The sequence below is a fragment of the Haliaeetus albicilla genome, chromosome 7 (assembly GCF_947461875.1).
Source record: "Haliaeetus albicilla chromosome 7, bHalAlb1.1, whole genome shotgun sequence".
NCBI classification, from domain to species: Eukaryota; Metazoa; Chordata; class Aves; order Accipitriformes; family Accipitridae; genus Haliaeetus; species Haliaeetus albicilla.
Window position 1 is genome coordinate 16,966,845 of NC_091489.1, and position 27,760 is coordinate 16,994,604.

Below are 27,760 nucleotides of genomic sequence, written 5' to 3' on the forward strand. Positions count from 1 at the left end.
AGTTTCTTTTTTACTATGCCTCAACATGGTTTCTTTTGTAAAACCCACATTATAGCCTGAATTTAAAAAAAAAATAAAAAGAGAGAATGGCTTCGTTAGTTCAAAAAATACACAAGTTGTTGTCAGCAGGAGAAAAAAATGTTTGCATTTTTGACCTTTACAGAGGTAAGACAAAAACCAACTACTTTTTTATACTAATGGCATTCTGTGCCTGTCCCTTGTATATTTTCTTTTAAACTTGCCATTTTGCTGTTGCAGCTGGGCTTGTCAGTTTTCAGCATTAATGGGTTGTGATATGGTGTCAGGGGAAGTCAACAATCAATGTTGGAAAAAAGGGCTATCACTGCTGACACAGCCAAGGATGGAAACACAATGGCCTTCGTTTGGAGAGAAACAGAAGAAAAATCCTGAGTTATATCTTGCTTTGAAGATTAGTAGAGATTTAGCCCTCACTGACCAAGCTATCACTTTCACCCCTTCCTGCCACACCCTATCCTCCCATTGGCCTCTAACATTACTCCACATCTCCCACAAAAGATAGGTTTTCAGTTTAACGAAAAAAGCAAAACGTTTTATAACAAACATTTCAAAGGACCATGGTTCACATTTTTGTTTACAGCTGTTACAGTTATTAGCTTTTAAAAAGATGAGGGAAAAAAAAAAAAGACTGGTCTGCACAGTGTATGCCTATGGAGCAGCATGGCAGAAAAAACATTTTGGATGCCTTTTCCACTGCCTCAAGTGTGAATCAGATCAGTGCTGAGCCCCTCAGCTCCAGCTGAACTCAACACAAGCAATGGACACTCAGCAGCTGTTAAATCAGGTGAACGGACAGAATTATGAAAGATAGACAGTGTTCAAAGGCATTCAACAAGAGTAATAGCAGTATTATTTATTTCCATAGCTTCATGTCAGAAAACCTGACTAGCTCTAAGGCTCTCAGAGTCCTAGAGAGACAGCGAGAGAGTATGATTATTTTAGTTTCCAGATGGGGAAACTGTGACAAGTACATTCTTTAAGATCACACCAGGATCTTACACACACAGACAAGAAATCAGCAGTCATCAGCATAAATACGTTACCAGAGTTCATAGCTTCCTCCCCTCAAAACTGTAACTGTCCGGTGTCATTATGGATCTTCTAATATTAGTGGATAAAATGCCAATCACAGATTTTCGTCTTCTTTTAATGAAAGAGACCAAGATTGATTTCAGAAAATTCAACATCTCCAAAGTAAACAGGACTCACTGAATCTTGTCTCTTCCAGGCCAAGAAATTAGCTTCTCAAAGATATTTAGCTATGCCTGACTCCACAGATAGCCCCAGAATATCTCTTCCAAATATCATTCCTTTTTCTAGCAAGTCATGGCCCTAAATGTGGACTCACATTTACTCTTCTATTAATTCAAAATATAATTCTGGAATCACAGACTAACCACCAAAAGCCGGTTGCACAGACGGGTTTCTTCAGGGATGAGGACCCTGCAGGGCCATGGCAAACAAAGCAAAGTGAGGGGAAAGAATGGCTAAGAACAGATACAGAAGGAAAACCAGCAGCAGTGAGACACCTGGGATGACAGTGGAAGGAATCAGGAGAAGCCTCAGGAGATGCCGAGGTTATTAGGGTGACTTGTCCCTATGGGAGGCATTTTTTTCTGCAGCTACTTTCTCCATCATTCATCAGACAAAAAGTAGAGCCAGGGGAAGAAACAAAAAGGAACACATTTTTCATAGTGTTTCTCCTCATTCCTGCCCCTTGCACTTCCCTCCCCTCCACAACCCTTGCTGCCAAAACCTGCCCGACCATTAAATGTTGTTTGCAGGCAATCACAAGGTGCTAAATTCACAATGGCATTACTAAGCCATCCAGCTCTTAGAACATTCCTACTACAGCAGAGTTTTGACACCAGTCCTTAAATAACAGCGAAAAGCTGCTTCTCCAAAACACTTGTTGGCAACACATGTTTGTTTTGGCCAGCTGCTCCAGTGAAATACAGAGCAGCACCTGGGAACACGGCTACCACAGGAGGTCCTACAGGATACAGCAGACACTGAAAGCACCTCAAGAGTAATCGTGAAGGCCTCGTCTCTCCCTGGGTGTTACATTGCACCAGGAGAGCGGGGGCTTAAGGACCTGACCCCAAGCCCACTGAAGTGAATGAGTCTCTTCCCACTCCAGTGGGCTTTCAGTTGTGCTCCTTGAAGGAGAGGTGAAGAGAAAGTGACTTTAGAAGCAGTTTCAAGAACACACTGTACTGTGTGATTTTTCATCATAAAAATACAGAAAATAAAAATGAACTGATTCACATTCACAGAGTTTATTTTATCTACATAATGGAGACACGGCCAGTCTCTGATGTTCAAAGCTAGACAAAGTCTGCAGAGAAAAGAGGAGCGCATCATCATAAAACAAAGTGCTTAACAGATAACCAAAGTAAATAGGGGAAATAAGAGTAGTGTTTGCAAACATGAGCCTGAGAGAAGCAACAAAGCTTCACCCATCAGGATACAAGGGAAGGAAAATTATGACAACTTTAAAGTGCATAAATAAAAAAGAAATATGAAGACTAGAGCCAGTTTTACATTCCAAGTTAATCAGCCAAAAGCAGCCATTTCTCTCCCCCTATCACTGTCTTACTTCATTATTGCTATCTATGGAAACACAGGGAAGGAGCATCAGCCCCACCTGTGCTATGAAGGAAAAGGAGAAAAGGCCATGGAGCTAAATCCTATAAAACACTTTAAAAACTGAAATGCATCTCTTACAAAAATCTAATTGAAATTGACTTGAAGCTGAGTCCTGTGACCTGGACGGAAAAGGTGGTCGAAGGACTGTAAGCAGCAGGTAATGATGGGAGGTGATGTATTGAGCTGGTTTGCTGCAGGGGTATGGTTTTGGTCTGTTCTTATTTAATATCTCAATTAATGATCTGGAAAAGGAGGTAAATAGCACATTAATGAAATTCACAAATTACAATAAGCCAGGAGGCTTGCAAACGTCAGAGAGAATAGCAATAATATAAATGGAAACTAACAAGTTTAGATACGTAGGCAGGCAAAAAAATGAGATTCAACTTGGAAAAAATGTAGACTAATACACTGAGGAAAAATAATCAGAAACATGGATACTCCATGAGAAAGCAAAACCTGGAAAGCATCTGTGCAGAAAGATATATATGGGTGACAGTGAACAACAAATTGAATGCAAGTTCTCAAGGAGTTATATCAGTTTAAAAGACCGATGCAAGTTTGGGCTGCGTATGCAGGGGAATAATGTCAGAAGAGGAAAATTATTGTTTATGCATCTTGGAAGACTTTTGCTGAATACTGCATCCACTTCTAGACACCTCCATAGCAGAAGGATGCCAGCATACTGGAAAGGACTTCAGAGAAGAGCAACAAAACTGATTAGACAAGGAAGGGGATTGATTTATTAATCTAGGTGACAAGGGCAAAACAACAACTGTCTAGAAATATATGAAAGATGAACAGAGGGAACAGAGAGGAATTTCTTGGATGCTAACGTGCAGTGGTACAGCTGAATGTAATGGGATGAAACTAAGGAAGAACAAAATTTGGACAAAGTATCAGATAGTTTCTCAGAAATCGCATGATTCAGTCTAGCAGGTAATTTTCAAATGGAGAATGAAAAGTCCCATCAAACAAAGCATTTGAAACTTGAGAGGGTGAAGCATTCAAAAGCACTCAAAAGCAAACTGTAGTGAACAATTGTGCAGCTGCAGGAAGTTGAGCTACCTGTCCTAAGAGGTAATTTCCATGTTTAAACTCCCTGATTCTGTGACTGTCCCAATACATAGCCCCATTAGTGGGTTTGCTCTACTACTGGGTTCCCACATACAGTGGTATTTTTCAAGGGAATGCGTATCACATATGCTTCAGTCCTTTTCCGAAGTCTAATTGTAGAGTAAAAGCTAACTGACTGCATACAATGACTATTTGAAGTACTCAGACACAAGCAGATGCGTGACCTGCTTTCATACAAAAAATACTTTTTTTTTTTCAGCAGACATGGTTTTTTGGTGACGTGATCCTTCAGTGTAAAGTTATTTTGTATATTCGAAGGAAAATGTGATTAAGTTATTTATTTGCTTATTCATGCCTACTGCCTTTTCCTTTTCACATTTTCTGTACTTCAACATCTTTATTCATTCTCATGTAACACACTGGAACTTGCCTAGTTAGAGTACAGGTCTATTCATAGTGAAAAAGGAAGCTTTTAATGCTGAAGTGCATTGTAATGCTCCAAGACTCTGGTGTTAAAAGTAACAGAGGAAACAAAGATTGAAAGTAGTAAGTTAAGAAATACATAGATATAATTTTCCTTTTACAGAAAAACGTGACTTTATCAATACAGTGACCTCTGTGTGTGTATTTACATGTACATAATTTACCAAGTTTCCCATTTTTATGCCACCCAGGGGCATAAAAGGGACATAAAAAGAGGACTCCCTTTTATGAATGTCTACTTTGGTTTTTACAAAAACTGCTCCCACAGTCTTCCAAGGTGAACAAAGAGGTGAAAGGTTTTCAAAGTTTTCCTGTCCTTCTCACTTCCCCTAGGGGTGGTTGGAGAGCTGAGGAAGAAGGAAAGCTTATTGAGAAGAAAGCTCCTCTTTTTACTGTAATAAAAGGTGGCAATCTTATCATGTATAGATGCTCAAATGATGTATAGACAAAGGTGTTTGCAGTGAAGATTGCCATAGGCAAAAGAGCAGATCTAATCAAAAGCTCTGCACGCATGGATGTAGCCAGCCGGTGGGAAAGGAAAGCACTCGCCGCACAGAATCTGGAATTGCTCTTCTGTTTCTCCACAGCTTCCCCACCAGAGCACAGGAGAAACCAGGAGCCTTGGTATTTCAGACAGAGAGGTGCCCACCCATCGTACTAACTCTATGACTGTGTCACAGAAAGCTATTAACGTAATAGCAGTTTTACTTCTTTTGTTTTGCATGGAAGCACATGCTGCTAGCTACCTCATATCAACAAAGCCAGTAGAATGAGGTGCTGTTTGTATGGAAAGTGCTGTAAAAATAGTTCTATTGTACAAAATAAATTACAGACCAAACAAATATGTAAAAAAATATAATTAACCTTTAGAACACTGGCATTTTCAAAACTGTCAGACAGATGAATGTATATATGTCCTCAGGCTCTCAAAGATTACTGAAAGTCAGGACACAAACCATGAGAAGTAAAGCACTCAGCTAAGGCTACTGCAGAGTTCCTCCTTCGCCCCACTGTGAGTAATGTGCTAACCTAGGTGTCCCAGAATAGTCAGAGGTATTACACAATCTGTGTGCTCCATGATCTGAGAACAATGACTGAGAACAATGAAGCACAGCTAAATGTGTTAAGGTACTGTGGCAGACACACCTCGGTATTTTTTCTATTAATTTTTGTTAATTTGCCTGGGGGAGGAGGGTGTTTTTATCTAGCAACACAGGCATTTTAAACTGTTCTCCTTTCTGGAACTGTCAAAGAAAAGACAGTCTGTAAGTCAACACATGGGTTTTTTGTTTGGTGGTTGCTTTTTTTTTTCTGTATGCCTCTGTCTTATGCCCTTGCCTGCCTTGTCTATTTAGACTGTAAATTCCTTGGGTGACAGGACACAGTACCACAGTTTACGCGGTGCCAAGCACAGTGGGATCCAGTTTTTACAGGGCCATGTGAACTGCCATGAAGCAACGAGTAAATAATAATAATAATAATAATAATAACTTACCACACATCACTGTTGCAGAACCCTGCAGAAACCAAGGGCCAGAGACTCCAAGGGGCTAAGCTAGCAGGAAAAAAACCTGCACTGCACTCCTCTGCTTGATAGGTGATAGCATTTGATTGCAGACACCTCTCCTCCTCCCAGTGTCCTCATTCTGAACATGTAACATAAAATGCATCCCTGGGCACAGACAGCAAAACTAACCCACCGGATCTACCTCGGCTCAACACGGCAGTAACTCCCATTCCTCCAGCCCTTCCAGCCCCTCCAGGTGTCAGCGTGAAGAGCTGTGCTCTCTGCCCGATGTGAGACAGGCAACAGGATGTTTAATGGTCTACACTGCTGTCCAAGCCAGACACATGAGCTGAAACTCTGTCTCTCCACATGCAACTTGGATATCTGGCAAGTCTCAGTGAGACACGTTTTCCTCTTGGCCTCCCTTCCTTATTTCTAGGCCCAGTGTTCATATTCAAGGGAGCAGAAGAAGGCGGGGGACGGGGGGGGCACACCAAACAAAGGGCTGTAGCCTGCAGAGGCCCAAGAAAACTGGAGGGAAACGAGGATCCATTCGCAGAAAATATAAAACCTGAGGAAATTTGCTTGTCTGCAGCATAAAAACGTATTTGGAAGGGTGACGGGGACTGACTAGCACTCAGTATCACATCATCTGAGGCAGAGAAGGGACATCAGGCAGGGGGCTGGGAAGCAGCAACCAGCTGCCCCATATGGTCAGCTCTTGGTAGGCAATTTGATTTTCATTTTCTCCGCTGATTGTGCTCATCCCTGTGGTATCTGGATGGAAAAACAATGGTGGAGATAATAGAACAGGATTGCCCAGGGCATTTTTAAGGGCTTGAGAGCCATTCATTCATAGATCAAATCTAGGCCAGGATGGAAGCAGGTAATCTGCTGACTGTTTGTTGGCTTATATGAAACGTTCCAGTGGTATTTCACAAGTATCCACATAAAAATTGAATAATTCACAACTTTCTTAGCATTCTCAGCAGATAGCTCAGCCTCCGCAGCCTCTCAGGACTCCACAGCCTCTTAGTACTAATGACTTAGCTCTACAAATAAATTTAAGCACACAAGTCTATGCAGGTTCTGGGTGTAATTGTGGTCTATCCCCAAAATGGTTTGAGGCAGTGAAGAGTAAGGTAAGGTGTGGGAAAGATCCCGTGATTGTACCTGTTCTGAGAATAAAAGAAGCCCTTCATTCTCCTAGGCTATTAATCTGGTACCTTCCATGAGCACAAACCTAGAAGAGCTAATTTAGATACTTGACCTTCCGTTGTCTTCCATGTGTTTGCAGGATAATAAGTGACAACGGCAGCTCACTAGATCCCATAGTCTGTTGCATTTTGTCTTGCAGAAACAAGAGAATTTATTTTTGTTGTCATCATTTTAAAATAAATTAATTACATCTAATAGGAGAAGAAATCCTCATACTATTATGAAATAGTCTTCCTTAAGTTGTCATGCTATCTAACACTGCCTTTCCATCACTGTTCTCCAAAGACCACCAAAATAAAGATTAACTAATATATGGCTGAACACTTAGATGACAATCCAATCAAAAAAAATTCAGCTACTAAAGCAGGGTTGGTAGACCTTTTTGGTATCTCCTGCCAGATGCGAAGGGACATTATGCAAACTCTTTGGTACCACCCACGTATCTGTCAATGCCAAAGCTGGCTCTGGTACCTACGGTTCACCGTCATTCCTCTAGAGGAAAAGTGATCTTACAATGACCAGATCTCACAGTGGAGTAAATAAATGCTTAATTAAAATGGAGGGAAATTATGATGAGTATTTGCTGGAACACCCAAAGATGTGCCCCAAAACATTTTTGTTTAAATAAACATTGGCCAAAATCTATAAAGATAGAAAAAGTGTTTCCCATTTCTTATTCAGGATGGAAATCATCATTGCTACTGTAATTCACCTATTGATAAGGATGTTCAAACAGCACATGGTGAGACAACATGGCCTACATTTACCTAGGAGTCGGGAGACCTCTGCGGCCTTAAACAAACCATCCATGCTGTCTTTCTTCCCACTCTGTCTCCCCATTTGAAAAGCTGCCTGTTAACGAGTATCTGCATGAAGCTGGTACCATGGGTCATGCTCTACGTGGGACTTGTAGACACTGCTGTAACACAATTAACAGCAACAGTTCTGAATTACGCTGGAGAAGTCTTTAGCAGCAGCTACGGAGAGCCATGCCAGAAGGCGACAACAAAAGAAATAGTAACTCAACAAGAAACTTGAACTTATAGGAAGGTTTCCCATTTGGATAAAAACGTGACCGCCGTGGGCCAGCAATGCCCTCTATGATGACAGTCAGCGTATACTCCTGCCAGGAATGTTCAGCCTTCCGGGTGGTGGCTTTTCTCCCTACTCTTCAACTGCAATCCGCATTTGTGCGTGTGTGGGTACGCGAGCACAAGAATGGAAGAGAGGCCAGATTTTATTGTAATATGCAGGGCGGGTGATTCAAGTCTTTGTGTAGGAAGTTGACTCACCTCCTTCTGAGGAAAAAAATCTTCAACACAAATGTAATTCCCTCTTTTTCACGTAAAGTCAGGCAATGTATACAGAACCTTCCAGCTTGGTATTTCCTAGAAAGTTTAGCTGTAAAACCTGTGACTGCAACAAAACAGGTTCGCCCCTCCGTGTCGGGTATCACAAATCCCTGTGGCTCGGCAGCAGGCAGGAAAAGGGGGGGAGGGGGGACGACTGTTTTGAGCTTGTTTAATAATGCACTAGTAAACAGCTCGGGCACAGAAAGGCAGTGCGGTAAGAATCCGAGTTATCCTTTGGAGCCTACTGCTTTAAATTTGCGCGCTGTAGCTTGAAGCATTGCACAAACTCTTGGTCTGCTGACTGCCTCCCTGGAACACAAACACACGGGTGATTGGGAAAGCTGTTTTTCAGCTTGCCCTCCCTGGTTTCTGCCGGGCTGCTTTCGGTGTTTATTTATTTTTAAACAAGTCGTGTACATGGGGGAGGGGGGGGGAACACACCACACAACCAAAAAAAACACATAGCATTTTTAATCAACACCTATTTCCTTCCAGGACCCTATGATCCTCTATTGATTCCCATTAAAATGCTTTTCTTTTTCTTTGCCCCCTCTGCTGATCGAATTTCAGATCAGCCAGGATATGCAACTAACCTTCCGGCACAACTGAACCCAACTGACTCAGAGAGATCAAAAGGCTTGATGCATTCATTAAAATTTAGCACAGCCCAAGCAGGATCTTTAATGCAAGATCTCCCTTTGCATTGCAATTAATGTGGGGGAGAGGAACTCTTATGTATTTTTATTTTTTGCAAATGCTCTTGCTTTTGATTTTCAAAGGGGGGGGGGAGAGACAAGTGGTGGGAGGGAAGGAGAACAAAAGAGGGATCTTTTTACCCAAGGATGACGTCAGTTTGATTTTACTGACAACTACTGATGCACGTGGAGCAATCGCAGGCAGACTCCCCCACCCCCTGCCTCCCGGCACTTCTCAGGGAAACAATATACCTCAGAGCCCACGGCGCGGCCCCTTGCGAGCGGCGGGGCTCGGGACGGGACTCCGCCAACTCCGCGTCCCTTCGCCAGGGGCCGGAGCCGCCCGGGCCCCCCCGCCCCGGCCGCTGGCAGGGCGGGCCGCCAGCAGCGGGGGGAGGGGGGCGGAACAGCCCACAGGCACCGAGCGGGGAGAAGGCTCCAACCCAGGAATGTTGTTCGTTACCGCGGCCTCCGAGGGGACGCGAGCAGAGAAAATAGTCCCCGGCCGCCGCGGGGTGCTCCTGCCCCCCCTCAGACCGCCGGCCGGCGGAGGGACGGGGAACGCGGAGGGGGGGGGGGGGGGGGCTCCGCGCGGCCGCGGCCTGGCGGCGGGGCGGGGCGGCGACCGTTGGGCCCCCGCCCGCGCGCCCACCGGCCGGCCCGCCTCCCGCCGCCGCGCTGCGGCCTGCCGCGGGGAGAGCGGCTGCACCGGCGAGGGGCCCGGCTGCGCGCAAAACCCGGCCTGGAGCTGCGTGGCGCACGGAGCGCGGGGCCGGGACGCGCCGCTCCGGGCTCCCCCTCCGGCTTCCTTCACGGCGGCGTGAGGGGAGGGCGCCGGTGGCACGGGAGAACGAGCCTCCGCCGGTGAGAAGGCGGCGCGTACCCTCCCGCGGCTGGTCCGCGACTTCAGAAGTCGCGGCTTGGTTGGGGCTGAGGCCTCTCCCGCGGAGCCCCTCGTGGCGGGGCTCCCCGCTCCCTCACCGGCACTCCTTCGCCTGTCTTCAGCACCCCTAAATGAGAAGTGCTTCGTAGGTTCGGAGCCGGTTGCCGAGAAGGTTCAAGAAGGAGCAGAGGAATCCCTTAGTGCGCGCTGCCTGAGGGATCTGAACAGGCCGCCCGTGGCTCGGGGGTGCTGGGTACCAAGGGCCGTGGCCCCCCGCTACAGAGCCCGCTTCCAGTATTACCCCACAGACCTTTGCTCGGGAGCAGGGGCCGAGGCAGTGCCTGCCCTTTCAAGCCTTGAGCTCCTTTCCAAAAATGCACGCAAGTGTTCTCCTAAATGCCATAAAACTCGCCCGAGCCTGCGAAGGCTGGGATCCTGCACAAACCGGCCTGTCGGTTCAACAGAGCTGAGGAGACCTGCGTATGTTTTGCTTGTGTGACTTCACGTGCGCCAGCCAAAAGCTGTCCATCTGATAGTCACCGCTATCGCTCACTGTTACCTTTCTGGGATTTCAGTGAAACGAGAGAAATTTTTTGTTCAGATGTTACCCCTCCCTCAGCCATCTTCTCGCCTGTGCAATATGTTTCTGCCCTTACATATTAAATTTCATCCACTAATTGACAAGTACACATCTTACTTGGAGTTCTGCCCATTTTTGACATTGAGCATGTGGCTGTTTTTCAACAAGGTGTAGCTGTGATTTACGCCAGTCTGCAATTTTTACTCATTTCATAAATGTACTTTTCGGAATACAGTGTTGTCAGCTCTCATGATTTTTTTGTGATGCTGACGTTCTCTCGTAGAAATTCTGTAAAGCTTCAGTTCCACAAGTCAAGTAAGAACTTTGGCTTTCATCTGAAAGGAAGAAAGCCTGTTTCTGGTCCTCTTATTTGTAGCAGAAACTTAACGTTGTGTGCTTTAGCAGCTCTGGAACCAAAAGGAAAAGAAACATAAATGTATTATTATGACCATCATTGGTATTGTTTTATTTTAGCTCTCTTGATACTTGTGTCCCTGATTCTTTATAGCCTGGCAATACTTAATATGAGACAGGGATAAGTAGACTTGTGCAGCTTACACAAGCCCTAGTTTCTCTGCTTGGATGTCTCCAATATATTTTAAGGTGAGACAAATAAGCATTATTACTTACTGCTTACGCTATATTTACACTTACAGCTGTGACACACACACAGAGTCATGGTGTTTTTCTCTGCAAAATCAAGGTGTGTATCTAGTGTTGCTTTGAGGGAGTGTAGTTATGGTAGCTGAGTATATGATTTTGGGTGATTACTTTTCTGTAAAAATAAGTAATTTATAATTTTTACAGGTTAGTATCACAGCACAATGCTGTGTTGTACTAGGAGAGAGGCCATTTTCTCTAGCTGTTTGTAGTATGCCATAGCTTTTCAGTTTGCCATGGGAGAGAGCTTCAGGAGTTTTTCAGCCCCTTTTTTTCTCAGACATTTCCATGCAGAATCTACAAGTGGAAAAGATGCTTGTTTACAGAGGTTTCCTTTGTCTTATCTTAGTTCTCCATCATCGACAGATAGCCTGTTATATCTTTCCATACCTATTAAGCAAATTTTCCCTTACTGTTTTTTACCATGAGAACATTCATGTGTCTCTTAACAGTTTTGACTCCTCACCTTGTCACGGGCAGGCTAACAGTCCCCACCTACACACACTCATACACATACTCTTCACCTTTCAGAAGATACTTGCCACGTGGTTTGAGAGGAGTGGCCATCCTTTCTCAGGGGGTCACAGTTTGGGGCAGCCATCCATTGACCCCCTGAATCTCTCTGTAGTTATATTCGTGTTTCCCACTCCCTTGTGCCCCCTTGTTTGGCTGGTTGCAACATCCACCTTATCACAGGCTCCAAGTGCTACAGCAGAACCAGAGGAAGGAGTAGGTTCGCTCCATTGCAACCATGGCAACACTTTCCAAAGATGCAACCTACAGTCCTTGTGAGTCTTCCAGTTTTCCATGGCAGCCTTGTTTCTCAGAGGCTACGTCTACCCCAGGAATAAGCACGCTGCAAAACAGCTAAGTTGCTATTCAGTAAAATACATGCTTACTGTGTACAAAACCAGCTGAGCTTTAAACAAGAGTGGACGGCTACATGTAATGCTGTGAACTTCGTTGAAGAATTGAGCAAAAGGGATAGGTGAAGAGGGTTCATTTAGCTTCTGTTTCAGAAAGGGCCTGTCCTATTAAATCAGCCAAAATTTTAAAAAGCCAAAATCTCAGTTGTGTTCTCACTTATTGTTAAAGCAGTGCAGAAAAAAAATACCCTTTGGTCTTTATGCTGCCTATTTCCTGAAGATATGTGATTCCTCTGAGGCCTCACACTTGGACACCTGTGGACCTAGGGAGTTTAGGGGCAAACATTTTGGTTTGCTATCCTGCTGTAGCAAGCCAAATTCTCAAATTTAGGGAGCTCCCAAATTTTGAGAATGTTCAGGTGTGACTTGAAAGTTGTCTTTGTATGCTTTAATTAGGGCTTATTATGTCATGCGTTCATATGAGAAATGTCAAGATTTGAAATAGTGCACACAGAAGGGTGGGACTAAAACATCATGAGCCAAAAATTACTTTGTGGAAGAGAGAGATGGAGAAGGAAAACAAACTTTTTATGGAACCTTATAGCCTATAGTATTAAAGTCAACAGAAGAGCTCCCACTGCCTGCAGTGGCAGTGGATGTGGGCACTGATACCTGCAGTCAATCTGTAGCCTGAAATAATACTGGATTCAGCAGTAGCATGTTTTTTACAATGCCTGTGTAGATACTCACTTCCAAAATTCAAGATCTTGACCCGAGTTTCTTCTGAGTTGAGCAATGGAAAGACACTAGGCAGCCTGTCTTTCCTCTGATATGCATCATGCCTGGCTCATGCAGCAGCACCATGCCACAGGTTTGTTCCGCAGGTATTACTGAGGTTTATCTGTCTTTTAACCAAAGTTGTTTCTACTGGAATATTTCTTAATGGAAACACTTCTATCACAGTTAAGTCAGTAACAAGTTATTTGACACAGAGCCTAAATTTTGAGCTAAACGTAGCGGGAACCCTTTAAATGTACTTTATCTCACTTGTTTGCAGCCCTTCAATGGAAGAGATTTCTTTTTCTCTCACTCAGAACTTGTAGATCACCAGTTTGTTCGAGAGCAAGGTATCTTTCCAGCTGGAGAAGCCAATGCCGTTGCTGTCAAATTGACTAGGAGGACAGTTGTTCGTGTGCTCACACTGATTGTATGTGGGATATCACATTATACTGGGGGCAGTTTTGTTATTTTAAATTATAAAGGGGCTTAGTTGTCTTACTGTGTCCAGATACAACTCATTTGCCAATGTGATGCATTTTATTATCCTCATCAGCTCATTTTCTTTTCCTGAGAGGGAAAAAAGCTGAATCTTGTTTTACTTTATAAAAGTCAGGACTCTTTCTAATTAGCAGAACTTCTGTTTAGCCAGTGCTGTGAAAGGTGTCCTTTCCACTGTACATGTATGTGCTGAAGAACACATCTGGTACTCCAGTACTTTTTTCAGTAGCACCTTTTTGTCTAAGATGAAAAGGATCCACCCATGAGACCTAGACCGACAGACATGCTCCTGAAGGAGAAATTGCCCTTTCAAAGATATCCCCAGGAGCTGTATCCAACCACAGCATACTGTAGATGTTACATTTTTTTATGCTGCAGCTTTGCCAATATTTGAATACAAGACATAATTCAGTGGGAGCATAAATAACTTCCATTCAGAGAGATGGATGCTGCGGTAGCAGGCCAAATGGCAAGCCTTGTCAGTGCCTGCATTTTCGCTTTATCGACCACACAGCATAATATGATGCTCCTTATTTAAATCCTCCATGCAGATGTCATACTGGGTTGATTGACAAGCAATTAGATTTGATAATATGTAGAACACTGTAGCATCCATTGATTCTTGGGATAGTGTGGATGTGCATGTAGTGATCATGGGGTTATGATTCTCAGCGGTGGGAGATGAGTAAGTCTGTGGGTCACAATGTAAATTTAAGACGCTGAGGGGTGAACGTTAACTTACATGCCAGTTTAGATTGTTATAATAATTCTTTATAGGGATGGAGCATGATTGGCTGTAAAAGAGTTGTCCTTGTACCTGAATTGTTTTAGAGCAGCAGAGCTTTATGCTGAGTTAACAGCATGCTGTTAAGAATCAGTACCAATGTAAACACAGAGAATGATGGCTTTATGTTGGCCGTTATGTCATGCAGTATTTCACAGTGGTTGAAATCATTTCATTTTCAACCAGGTTGCTTTGGCTTTGTCAGTCTATCAGCAAAGACTGAGAGAAGTGCAGCACTGAAAATGAAATGAAACTCCCAACTCTCCAGATAGGTAAGTGATGGCACTTCTTTTGAGCTGGAATTCTGTAACAGCGCTCACTAATTCCAGCTAATATAATACAAAGTCATCTGCTGTTTCACTTTTTTCTCTGAAGTTCATAGTTATATTGCTAAGCTTTTATATGAACTTATGCCACTCTTAAGTCAGAGGGAGCAAGGAAGGGAGGGAAATAAACCAAAGAAAAGAAAACAGGACACGGAGAAAGACTATAGTGAGATGAGAATTAGGAAGGAGAAATAGGAGACATTAGAAGAGCAAAAGATTAAGGAAGAAAAGGAACAGTATGTCACAGGAGAGGCAAGAAAAAAAACAAAGGAGATGTTACAAGTGTAAAATAAAATAGGGGAAATTAATACAGAAGATGGAAAAAAATAAGAAACATCTTTCATTTCTTGCAGGAATATTTTAGGCTCATCGGTAGCAATCCTAGTTGCTGCAAGTCACTGTGTTTGGCTCATACCTCAGAAATACACCTCTATATAATGAGTTTCCCCCTTTCATTTTGGCACCTGGCTTGCTCTTGTATAGGACTAGGACTCCAGAGGTCACTGAGGAGAATTGGTTTCTAATAAAGCTCCTCCATACCAGAGTTCAAAAGCTCTCCCACAATGTAGTGCACAATGAAAACTGACACCACCAAATGGCTTTAGTTTCCCTCTTCTCTTTTTTTTTTCTTGATGTTATGCACTTTTTTTTGGCATCTGCATATCTGACTTCAATTTTTCTGCTGAATATTGAGCATATGGCATGAAGAATTAAGCTATAACCAAATATATGTATATATATATCAAAAACTACAGCGACATAGCTTTTTGTAAGGTGTTTTTTTCTAATTGTGTGAGAATAAGCAGATGTGAGACGCTTCCTCTATTATGAACATTTATATGAGCTGTGTGGTCAGAGGTGCTTAGCAGCGAATTTGGCTCAGGGCAAGGGAACAACAGCAGTAATGTGAGGGGTGATTTACTCCTGTTAACACTTTTCAGAATTGGCAATAAAATCAGTTCAGTGCTCTTAAGATGGGAAGGGCTGGATTTTAAGCAAAATATGGAAGCTATATTAACAACCTGAAAAGCGGTCAAGGGAAAAACTGTTTATTATTAATACTTTAAAAAATCCATATATATATATTTCCAACAAGTGAATGATAATGAGGGGGCTGCTCCCTTTTCCTAGAAATTATTAAGTTTTCTTTGCCTTTCTAGTTTGGCTGCTTTTAGGCTATTGCTTATGTAAAACAGAACACCTCCGAAGCTGTCGTTTACTAAACAGAATCTCTAGCTTCTGATCTCACACTACACAAGGAGGTAAATTGTATTCTGTGTGAGGAGCTTTAAACGTGAGCATAATGGAAGGGGGATACTCATTGAAACAAAGACACACCTCCAGAAACAACAAAGACAGTAAGTTTGAGCTACTTAAATTTGAATTTTCATAGTTGAAAAGTAGAATTCAAACATGGAAAAAAAAATCAACTTTCATTAGCCCCACAGGTATTTATTTTAGCAATTTGTATTTTGCTCTTCTCTCTTAGCAAACCAGTGTGGCAGAGTTTGTTGAACAGGGGAGGACAGTTCTGCTCTGAAATGACGGAATGCTTTTCTGAGACATCAGCTTCCAAAGGTGACAATCTGGGGGCACAGCAGGAATGCTGACTGCTCAGTCCTGAGTGCTCTTAAACAAGAGGGGATTCTCATAGCTGTGAGCTGTCAGTGATGAAGTCATGACCACATCCAGCTGTGCTATCAATAAGATAGGTTGCTCAGCTGCACGGCTGTACCTCTGACATGTGAGCACAAAGGCTGCATGGCATAGGTCTTAAGGGGTATCCAGTCTTTCAGGCACACTGGTAAATTTGTGCTTTGTTCCAAGGTGTGAGAATCTCATCTTCAGTCTGCAGACCAACTCCATGCAAAAAGCATCTGGTTTATTAGATGGTAGTATCCATCCACTGATATGTCATAAAGTAGGCAAATGCTGAAGTGTCTGTATACTGTATATGGACAGAAGCAGTCTTCTGTGATAGCCATCAGCTGAGAGGAGGAACCAGCTGAGTCCCAGAAAATATAGACAAAAGTGTAAGTGCAATTCTTGCTCCTATAGGCACAGATAACTCATCTTGTCTGTCATATTAGAGCTGCTGAGAATAGCTACAGGCAAAGTGTTGCAATACAGGAATGACTCCAAGCAGTTACTGCAGTGGAGTTTGACCCACGCTGATACATTAGAGTTAGAAGTGCAAGGCCAAATGAGAGAAAATCCGTGGACAGTAGCATATGAGACTGGACATAGTGTTGAACTGTTGGACATGGCTATTTGAATTATGGTAAATTATTCCCTGTGATCTGCATGTGGACATGGGGTTAGGACAGGAATCCCTAAGAATAAGTGGAGGTAGAGGTAAAATGAGGACACGAACGGGGCAGTTTGCTTTCAGTCCTGTGCTTTGGGCGTTGGCAAAGATCCCAACTCATTCCAGCCTAATACATACAGGGTCATCACCAAAACCATGCACCAAGCACATTGAATTGCTGTGTGTTTATCCAACTGCGAGATGTGCGGAGCTCTGCCTACTGATTGAGGGCACAGGGACAGCAATAACTTGCTCTGGAGAACTTGTAAGAGCTTCCCTCTGTTTATAGGTGGTAAGAGTCATGTCACATACTCTGAGGCTACCCACCTGGCATTTCCCTGGCAGCTGTGTAGAATGTTGTAGTACTGTATGTCATGGCAGAGGACTACCTCCTTCAAGAAGGAGTGTCTTTTATGAATTTAGGCATTGGGATGTGCGAGAAACATGCTTAGCTTAGTCAGGACAACTGGGCAGGAGCAAAAGGAAAATCAGTAACTTTTTGCAGAAATTATGAGGTAATTGCCTTTTCTCTCTGGAACCAGGCACGGAAGTCCCTGGCAGACAGCAATACCTGAGAAAGCTTTATAGTGAAAAAGTATTCATATTTCTTCCTAAAAACAAAACAGCTGAAAAAAAGGATCAGCAAAAGATGCTTCTTCTAAGGAACTCTTCATACAAATTTGTTCTAGAATTAGACACTCAGAAGGCACCTAACATGGTTGTCCAGAACCCATCTAAGAGAGGGACAGGGGGCTGCCTGCTCTGTTTGTGGCAGAGGAGGGAATTGGGGCTCTCTCATGGTTTACTTGCAAACGTCCAAAAGAGAGCCCTCCTTGTACTCTGTGGGGCTAGAGGCCCAGTTAGTTAGAGAATAAACGCAGTCAGTATTTTGAGTGGTGCTGTGTCACACAGAATATATTCTCCCTAGAGAGCTGTGCCTGGTACCTGCATTGTTTTCCTCATTCATCATGCACCAGGCGTGCATTAGTGACAGCACCATAGGAAATTGTATTCTTCATGCTAAATTGCATATATCTACCTGTCAGAAGCCCACATGTTGTCCCAATAAGGGCCAAAGCTTAAGTGCCTCTTAGTAGTCTGGTGCAGAAGCGCACATTACACAACTACCCTCTGTGTTCAAACGAGCCAATACCTCAGATAGTAGCTGTTGCAAACCAGGATGGCAGCTGTCTGCGGATATAATCACCACTGAAGACATACTGCCAGGGCTTCTGTGTCCTGGTTGCACAGCTAGGGGCAGAGCACTCAAATATTTCTAAAGCTAGATATGCAAATGCCTCTGGAATTAAGCCTTTTACAGTTCTGCTCTCATTAACCTGATTTGCATATGTAAATGACCTCTTGCCACATGATAATGAGGTCTGCTCATGCAGAGATGTTCAGCATATAAGGATAGGGTTTTCAGTGACAATTGGAGCATTTTGGCCAAAGCAGCTGATACAGGGACCAGACCAAGAAAGAGGTAGAGGCAGGATCCAGAGACAACAGGACAAGGAAGCAGAAGGAAGCAAAAGGAAATCAAATATTGCAGATGCGTCTTCCAAATGCCAAGGGCATCTGCAGTTCTAGCGCCTTGTTGGAGCAATTTCATAGAGGAGCCTGTGAAATGAGAGCAGCTGGAGGACACTGACAATTGGGAAGTGACCTGTGGCATGGAGCTACCTGGAAGATAGCGGATATCTGGCTATCCAGGAATAACAAGCGCGTGGTCTAGCATTCACTGGCTGGTTTAAAGCAGTCTTTTCCAGCTACTCCTGTGAACACCATCAGAGAGAATGGAGAGCTGGACACACGGCAGTGGGTCAGTCCATCTTCAAGAGCAGTCTCCACTCTAACCATTTCTCTGTGAATACCTCCTTGCCACTGGCATACTCATCCAGAAGTGACATTTCTGACCACAATATGCTGCTTAGCTTCTCATCAGGGATATTTCATACCTATGCCTTGCTTAATGCGTGTGGAGGCAAGACAAAATCCTTCCTAGGGTACCCTCCTTGGATACCGTTCCACTTTTAGAAAAGAAATGACTGCTCATCTCCTGAGATACCTGTTTTCCTACTTGCCATGTTTAACTCTTGGTTCCTGATCCTGCTACAAAACACTCAGCTGCTGACAATTTGCTGACTCAGACCTCTCCAAAACCTACCTGATCAAGCACCATTCTTTTCCAGTTCAGAAAAAAAGGAGTGATCAGTTCCACTTAGACTCACCCAGTTCTCTCAGGTAGGAATACAGCTTCAAAGGAGGAAATGGCTGTGGAGGCCAGGTCTTCTCAAAGCCAGCTAGGAGCCAGCATGGCTGGCAGTGAATATCTTCTATTGCCAACAACAACAAAAAAAATAATTGTGGGCTAACTCAGGATTTGCCTGCATAAAAGCTTTTGTATGTCCAGTCAGTTGACTGATAGTTTGTATTGGTACTTTGGAAGTACGATGTGGTTGGTCTCTTTTTGTCACTGGAAAAATAATAGTAGGCAGAATCAAATATCCAGGGCCCTGTTCATAGCTGGTAAGCAACCAAACTGAGGTTAAAAAAAATGTAGTAGGGATGCACATCACAGTCAATAAACAAAAAGCTGTGTTCCTATCTTTGTGAGCTAGCCAGAGTTAGCTAATAAAATAACAGTGAAGGCAAAGCAGCTTGGATTTTGGATTAATCTAGGAAGTTGAATTCAAGCCTACAGAGGAAATTAGTTCATCTCATGACTACTTTTGGTTCACTCCCACTCGTACTGAAGGGAAGATAATGCATATGGCAGACAGAGAAACCTGACACACTTGTATTTCATTACCTGTCCACTGCTGACAGAAACATATGCAGTGTGACTACAAGTAATGGTTAACTTCAAAGCACTAAAAACTTATTGTTGAACATGCCCCATCCTTTCTGCACATCAGTAGGCAGTTCCTGGAGCAGCCACTGGCCCAAGCCCAACTCATCTGTGTTCCACCCCTCACAATGTGGTCATTACATGGAGAAACGATGGTGTAATCCCTCTCCATCATGTCCACCAGCTTAAACCTGAGATTCAATCTTATTGTATTCGCACAGTCAGTACTGTATTTCCCAGTCAGTAAAATCATCCAGACTCATGACTGTCCCTTCCTAAAAAGCCTTCAGGTCTGGACCCTAATTTTCTAAGGTTGCATCCCAAAGCCATCTCAACGCTTAGTGCTCAGCTTTAACAAAAGCAACAGTCTTGCATATCTATGCTAATATTAATTTGTTTGGTGGTTGTAAGGAAAGAGTAATGTGCAGAGTGACCTACAAATGAGTAGTGTCTGAAGAGCATAGTCTGGGCCTGGTGGCTTATTCATATAAATAAATCAGAAGGATCTGGCAGAGCACACAGGGTCCTTTGAGTGTTTCTGTATAGCCTGTCTGAGCAGCAAGCCCTTAACCACACACTCAAACAACCTCTGGGAGCACTCAGTCAATTTGGGCAACTAACAACCTGTCCTAAAACTGAGCCTTCAAGCATTTGCCATTCAGAAAAGGCTGTCAGCCAACTAAGCCAAAAGCTTGTGGAAATTCTCTGACTTACAAGGTGCCATCTTTAGAACACCTTTTGTTTAACTTTATTTTTAGTTGTTTAGTAGGCAGGGTTTTTTTTTTTCCTTGTTTGTAGGGACTTTAATCAGACAAGAGTTTTATGAGGCTATTCTGAGAGAAGGCATTTAATTAATTCCAGACCTTTTCTTCCTCCCTCTTTTGTTCAGCTTAGGTATACCATCTACATACCTGTCTATAACAACTGAGGTAAAAATCCTATGAGACTTCTAAGAAGCTTGGTTCATCTTTCATTAGATCACAGCAGAACTGAACCATATCCTCTCATTGCTAGACATTTTTTGAACTAGGCTTTTCCCAGTCTCACTGGGGTATGTATGTGAGCTGGAAAGCTTCACAATGCATTAAGATTTCATGAGGGCCTAATTCTGTTCTCTCTTACACCACCCTGAATCTTCAGTGCACAGCGCTTCCGCTTCAGCATCACGTAACTCGAAATAAATGTAAGGCTGTGAGTAGCCAAGCACCACTGAATGGACCATCTAAAAACCAGTGTTCTAGCCACGCAATTTGTGTTTTTTATCTTGAACAGACAAAAGTTTAGTGTCATTACTTCATTCCCATTAGATAAGTGTTCTGGAGACAGGAAAGACATTTTGGCTTATAGTAAAAACTTTTCTTCCAAATGTGCTCTTCTCTTTGTTTTAGCAAAAAAACACAAAGGCATTTTGAGAGATCTTATTTTGTATTAAATGGTCAATGTCTCTTCATTATTTTGGCAGGGCTGGGTTGCATCTGGTGCTTCTGTATGAAGTCATGCAAGAAGGCACAGAATTCTTCCCTTCTTTGTCTGTCCTATGTCAGGAAATAATTGCAGACTTTGTGCTTTCATGGGAGGTACTAGCTCAGAACAAGACCTGGACATCTTGTAGACCTGGCATCACCAAGGACTTTTGCTCAACATACCATTATTAGAATCGTACACAAGACAAAAAATTATGTCATAGAATCAGTTCCCTGCCCCCACAAAGACCTGTGGGCACCTCAGTTTCTCCTATTCCTGTCTGTAGCATACAATTTAGTCACCAGAAGAATAAGTGCTGTGGTTTTAAGTAAAGCAGCTGATGAGAAACTGAGTAGATGGAGGAGTTTTAATTAAGTAATTAGACAAATAAGAGGGGAGAGGATTACATGATACAAAATGATGAATAGAATAGAAAAAGTAGGTCAGGAATTTCTGTTCTCCCTATATCGTGACGCAAGAACAAAATGACATGCAATGAAGTTCAGAGGTGAAAAATTCAAAGCTAATGAGGGAATGGTGTCATATAACCGGTAATTATCTAGTGGAAGCCTTTCACTCCTGGAAGTCCCTGATGCCAAGAACTTATCAAGTTCAGCATTGAGACTAAACTATCCAGAATTATCATAGTTAGAGACAATAACAGCTTCACACAGTGAATTAAACCTTGCTTCTGGTTTTAACCCAGTCTTAACTATGAAGGTGTACTCCTTCAGCTTTAACACCTTCCTTTGAGCTATCTGGTAATGGCCATCATCTGAGATAGATAGGTCACTGGAGCAGAGAGATCTGAGTCAGCGTGGTGATGCTTGCACTCTTATGTCCATAGAAAGTCTCCTTTGTATTTGGTCTGGGGTGCAGGACAAAGTCCCCTCCCAAGGACATTTACAGGCTAGGCTTGCTCTAAGACCTACAGCCCCCTACAAATGAACATGGCAATGAACACAGTTTCTCTGCAGCCATAGGAGATAGCGGGCTGGAGGAGGATTCACCCCCTGCAACAAATATCAGCATTCTCAGTGAGATTTTCAGAGGCATCCATGTTACCTGTCTTGGAAAATGGGCCATCTGTCTGCTGATCTTTAAGCCCCTGGGATCCTTCTCATGTCACCAGGAGCTCAAAGATCTGAGGCCTCATTATTGCTGCTGTTCCATCAGAGCAGATTTGCTGCAAATGCACATTTTTTCTGCACCTTACATATTATTCCAGACTTTCAAAGCCAACTCTCTCAAGCTGACCCATGTGTATTATGGTGCATTTAAATCTGATGTAAATCATAAATTTGCTGAGGACAAGCTGCTTTATATTTTCAATAAACTTTTGGTTCATGTTTTTTAAGTGTGCTTTAGAGTTTTACACACTTTCATCAAAACCAGATGATTTGATTATTTTCTATATTCACAGTACACCATTGCTTTGCCTGCATGTTTACAGCAGCTATTAAAACAGATGAAAGTCATCATGTGCTTCAGAAGGATCGGGGTAATCACATCCACCAGTGAAACACATTAATTTTCAGCCCATTCCAGCAAGAGATGCAAGAAGAAAATCATCAAGGATCAAAACTATTGGATACAGTTGTATTACCTGGAGCACAGGAATGGAGGTCTCTTAGAGCCTGGTGGCATTCCTTGTGACTGAGGTGATGGCAGAGGCTGACTTCTTGTCATATTTGAACAAGAGCTACCTGATGAAACTGACAGCACCAATGTCAGTTCAACTGGCACTTAAATCCAGAGTTATTTCTATGTTCCTAAGTAAATATATTTTCTTTCATCCTGGAGAGAACCTTCCAGGCTCTGCAGCTCTGGGATTTACTTAAATGCACCTTCCTGACATGGGATGCTGAAATTCAGTTACAGAGTAAAGTAATCTGCATTCTGTATTAATATAAAAACATATAGATCTAGCTTAATTGAGGATAATGCTAAAAAAAGCTTGAAGGAAAACAACTCAGGATAAACCACATCTTATTAAAATACATAAGCGTTGTTAAAAGACAATGCCAGACAGGGAAACAAACAGCAACACAAGATTAGGACTGCAGCAATTTAAACAGAGACTCTGGCGAGAATGGCAACTATTGGAGCTCTTCAACCTGATACAGGCATCCACAGGCATGTCTAAAGATGTTAGTTTAGCCTGCAGGGAGTCAGGCCCTGGTCTTACAGTGAAACAAATGTATGCACTGACTTCTTGGTACTTCAGCAACTAGTTATCTTCATTAAGTTTGTTCCTCCTGTGAAGCAAAAATAACAACTTTGGTTACTGTCTTCTGCAATATCACAGACTTTCATAGGAAAGAGCCATAGTTTCCAAACTGAGTTGGGAAGGTATCCTGGCTAAGCACAACCAGTATACATGGTGCATCCCTGAATCCCACCTGGAAGCCATGAGACCAGATTTTTATGTGCAGCATCATTATAGAGACCAGATTTCAACTACTGCATATGCCAACTAGTTTTGCTCTCCACAGTGACTTCTTTTCCAAACTCTTTGACCACACATGCAGTTTGTGTAAGATGGTTTCCGGCAATTCATTTCATTTGCAAAGTTAAATATAACTTCATAACTGTAAAGTGATATCCTAAGTAAAATCCAGCCTGCTCTAGAAAAAAAGTAAAAGAAGCCTGCTCTAGAAGAATAATCTGTGCTTTCTGAGAGGTTATGGCAACAAACAGGCAACAGAGTGGTAAATAGAGTGCGATGACCATCTTCTATAACTCTAAGGTGAATTTCTGCCTTTCTGTGTCTTCCTGAGTATGTATTTGGTGATAACAGCTCTGTAAAATATTTGTAATGTCTTTGCTTTCGGCATCACTGATATTATGCACATAGACAACCATCTGTACCTTTTATTTCACAGAAGGCTCAAAAAAGGTAGAGCCTGTGTTGTGAGCTGCGTTATTGGTGAACAGAAGACTTCTCCAGCATTTCCATTTAGGATTTCTAGTCCACATAGGATTCATTCGTGCTTCTAATATATCTTGGGACTATGCCTAGCCCCAGAAGTTACTCCAGCTGATCAAAATGTAGTTTCACAAAACAGTTGCTTATCTCTGTTTCTGTCAAGGAATAGGAAGCAATTAACACAGTTAAGTGATATGGAAAAGGCACTCTAACCTTCAGATTGTGGGACTTCGAAGATGTCTTGGAAAAAGGATGCTCAGCAATGAGAAAAATGTATATGCATCTCAAAAAAATTTATTAACAATAAATTGAAAGACTTCACTAAAACATCCTTTTACAGTAGCTTTCTGTTGCTCTCTGCCTGTACAAAAATACAAATGCTTGTGCTCAAACAGGGGAAGGGAGAAATCACACTGCAATTTGGGGAGTTCAATTACTCATTCCAGTACATTGCATTCACAATTTTATCATGAAGTAATACAATTTTGTAGAATTTAATTCCTCACCAGTGTTTCAATGTCTTCAAATGAGATTCATCTACAAGAATGTATTTCTAGTTTCTAGGCATGTTTCAGGTAGATTTTGGAGTGAAGTAAAAAGGCAAAAATGTATTTTCTCTTGTTGACATGTAAGTGCAAAATCAGCTTTTCTCTCAAGCACTACAGAAAATCATGAACAACTCCAAATCTCATCGATAGGTATGGGCTGTCCATTTCAAGAAAAGCCGAAAAGAGGGAGAGAGAAATGAGTGGGAGATAAATGTTTTATGTTGGTTTGGGTTTTATTTTATTGCTAGAAACTGCTGTCTCTTTACATTTTCTTCCCTGAAAAAGAAGTTGCGCTCAGTGGCTAAATCTGTTGTCTCAAGGGAGCACGCATTGCTACTGCAGCAGCAGAGGTGGAGGCAGCCCAAGCCCAGAGCCAGCCTCAGCCAGTAATCAGCCTTTTCTTAATATCAAGAACTCAGTTCCAACTCTTCTTGTTTTATTGCTATCTTATAACAAGGAAAAGGGAAAAAATAAATGAAGTTACAAGAACTGAATGTTAAAGTATGATTAAGCATATAAAGCCGAGACAGAAAGAATTAATTACTTATTTAAAGATTTGCTCAGCTGTATGCAGCAGTGTTCATGCTAACTTCTTACACTGTTTTAACCTTCTTTGCTCTGATTCCAGGTCTGTAGCTTTGGAGTTTCCATAATACTTTGGTTTTCATTAGGTTGTGGTGACAACACCCATTTTTTCCTAGCACAGAAACTTCTATCAGTCTCAGTCCTTTAGTTTTGCCCTGTTGTCTTTTTCTTCTGCTCATCTTTCCTACCACTGTAGAAGCTTGGCAGGGCACTGCGTAGGTGATTTAGAGACAGCTCTGGGTTCTTCCATACTTCCTTTATTAAATGGAGCAAGATATTTAATTAGTTCATCATAACTGGCCTAGATGCAGCCTTCATCATTAAGTTTGTCAGCTGTCCACATATGGAGGGGTACTCTAAGTAGTATTGCTTCCAGGGTCTACCAGCCCATAGGCTATGTCCTATTATCCAGAGGCCTTATGTCTCTGTGCTGGTTCCCCTCTCTCTGTTCCCTTGAAGCTAGAATGTAAAGGCATCCACGTTTTCCTCTGAACTTCCCTCAGAGGGGTATTTCCCAGTTGAGAAGAGCCCAAGAAACATAATATAGCCAGAGCTATATTATCTCCATGGAGCTCAAATGCACAGAAGAAGACGGAAATCTGAAAAGTGCAGAGTCTGAGCAGGCACCCCAAAATGGAAAAGAAAACATTAAAGTGAGTTGCAGAGACAGACTCTCCTGGAAACAGGCATGAAGTCAAATAATATAAGGAACTAGTAGGTGAATACAGCCCACGTCCCAGTCCGTAAGCATTTCATTTATCTACAAATGCTGTGGCACCCAAGCAGAATATCATATGATACAAATAAAAACCTAGCCTTTGTCCAGTAATGAACAAATGCTATCATTAACTTAGTGTCACGTGTGCTTAGTGACACACAGTACACATGCATGAACATAGTCCCAGATCTGGAGACCTAAAAGTCTAGTAGAGTTTCAGACTTTTGGTTTAGACATTTCTGTGAGTGAGTTTAATTGAGAAGTCTTTCAGTCTAGTCTTTTTTTTTTTTTTTTTGGTGCTGAAGAATTATCTTGCATTTCATATTCTTATTGTGTTTTAGTAGTCAAACTTCCATTACTGGGTGGAACATTTAACTGGGAGAGTGGCTGAAGTGACAATACAAAATCTGGATTAAAAAAAATTCCCACTAAGGACAGTGGGTAGAATGGGTGGGCAGGTCTAACAAACACTGAGAGTCAGACCTCTGTATGCTGTCTCTTCTACCATCTATATTCATCACTCTCATAAAATGAGTCTAGCTAGCTGTGATGATAGTTGGGCAGCCCATCCCACAAGTATAGAAGTCACAGCTATTTAACAAGTGCATTTTCCAAGAGTCAGCACAGGGCTTGCATGGGTAAAGTGCAATCTATGTCACACATTCCTGCTAATGACCTAAAGGACTATGCTCTCACAGCAGAAGAAGGGAAAATTAATCTTCACCACAATTGTTCCATTTCTCAAACTTCTTTTCAGCAAAGATATAAATTGTGCCAAATATCTATCAGTTTTATGATGACAAGACCATCAAACTTGTTTCATTAAACACCCTCCCCCCTCTTACAACTGTCTAAACAAGATTTTTCCATTTAGTACCCTATCAATCCAGAGTTATGATTATTCAGTAACTGAGGGGATCTCTTGTATTTAAATATTAATGTTTGTGTAGTTATTAAAGTATTTGATGATTTGTCCAGGGGCACTGTAAAATTAAATATAGCATGTCATTTATGGTAATACAGAGGAGAATAATAAAAAATCTTTTTCATTCTGGTTTTGTGTCTGGCTCTGCATGTTACTTTTACTGCTTATTTGATGGTTTGGGGTATTGTGTGTTTTTAAACCCTTTTAAATGTAGGATTTCAGAGCATATTGTTAGGAGCATATAAAAGATTATCTCCCAAGTTATGACTTTGTATTGCTGTGTATGAACTGTTGTCTGACAGTTATACCGCTAAAGGGGAAGGCAGTTTTCCAAAAAATACTTATCGTGGATTGGGTGTAGCAGTACAGTAAGCCCATAAATATTTTGGGAAGCTCACTTTGGTCCACACTGTATTTGCTTTCAGAAATCACCTCAGCCTACCGGCGCAGAAACGTTTATATGTAATTAGGCTTTTCAAGTTATATATATTTAAAGAACAGTATTTAGGCACTCCACTGTGACTCCCTCATGCTATAAAGAACAAAAGAGAGAGAGAGCAGGAGGGAGAGAGGGAGAGCAGCTTATTTGAGGCAAACGCTTGACTGGCATTTGTATGTGTACAGGTGTGTAACTTCTTCATGGATAGGTTTTTGAGGTGGAATAATGGAAAAAAAGTGCCTAAGTTTGGCCCATTCTGCTAGGAAACATCTTTCTGCCCATTTAAAAACAATAGTAGATAAAAATTACTTTCATAAGGTCACTCAGAGGCAGAGCCAGGAATAGAAAGCAGGTCATATAAATCCAAGTCAGAGCACTTTCTATGAGACCAGACTGGTATTTCCTGCTGAAAAAAATAAAATGAGTTAAAATCTTGAATGACCGCTTTTACTGCACAACAGAGGGGGTTTGACTGAGGTCTCCTTCAGCTTTTTCATATAGGTCAGTGTAAAAAGATTCTGTGGCCAATGATGGACAGCTGTTACAGGATGCATCTCTTCTTGGTAAAAAGGTGTAGCAATCTAATATATTTTAAA

General features: G+C 42.2%; 1 long non-coding RNA gene across 1 annotated transcript in view; it reads right to left on the reverse strand.

Moving 5' to 3' along the window:
* LOC138685846 (uncharacterized) overlaps positions 1 to 6,074 on the reverse strand; it is a 45,970-nt gene extending 39,896 nt beyond the window's left edge. The window contains exon 1 of the long non-coding RNA XR_011325228.1: positions 5,744 to 6,074. This is a non-coding gene — a long non-coding RNA (uncharacterized lncRNA). The remainder of the gene's footprint in view (positions 1 to 5,743) is intronic.
* Between the last annotated feature and the right edge of the window lie 21,686 nt (positions 6,075 to 27,760).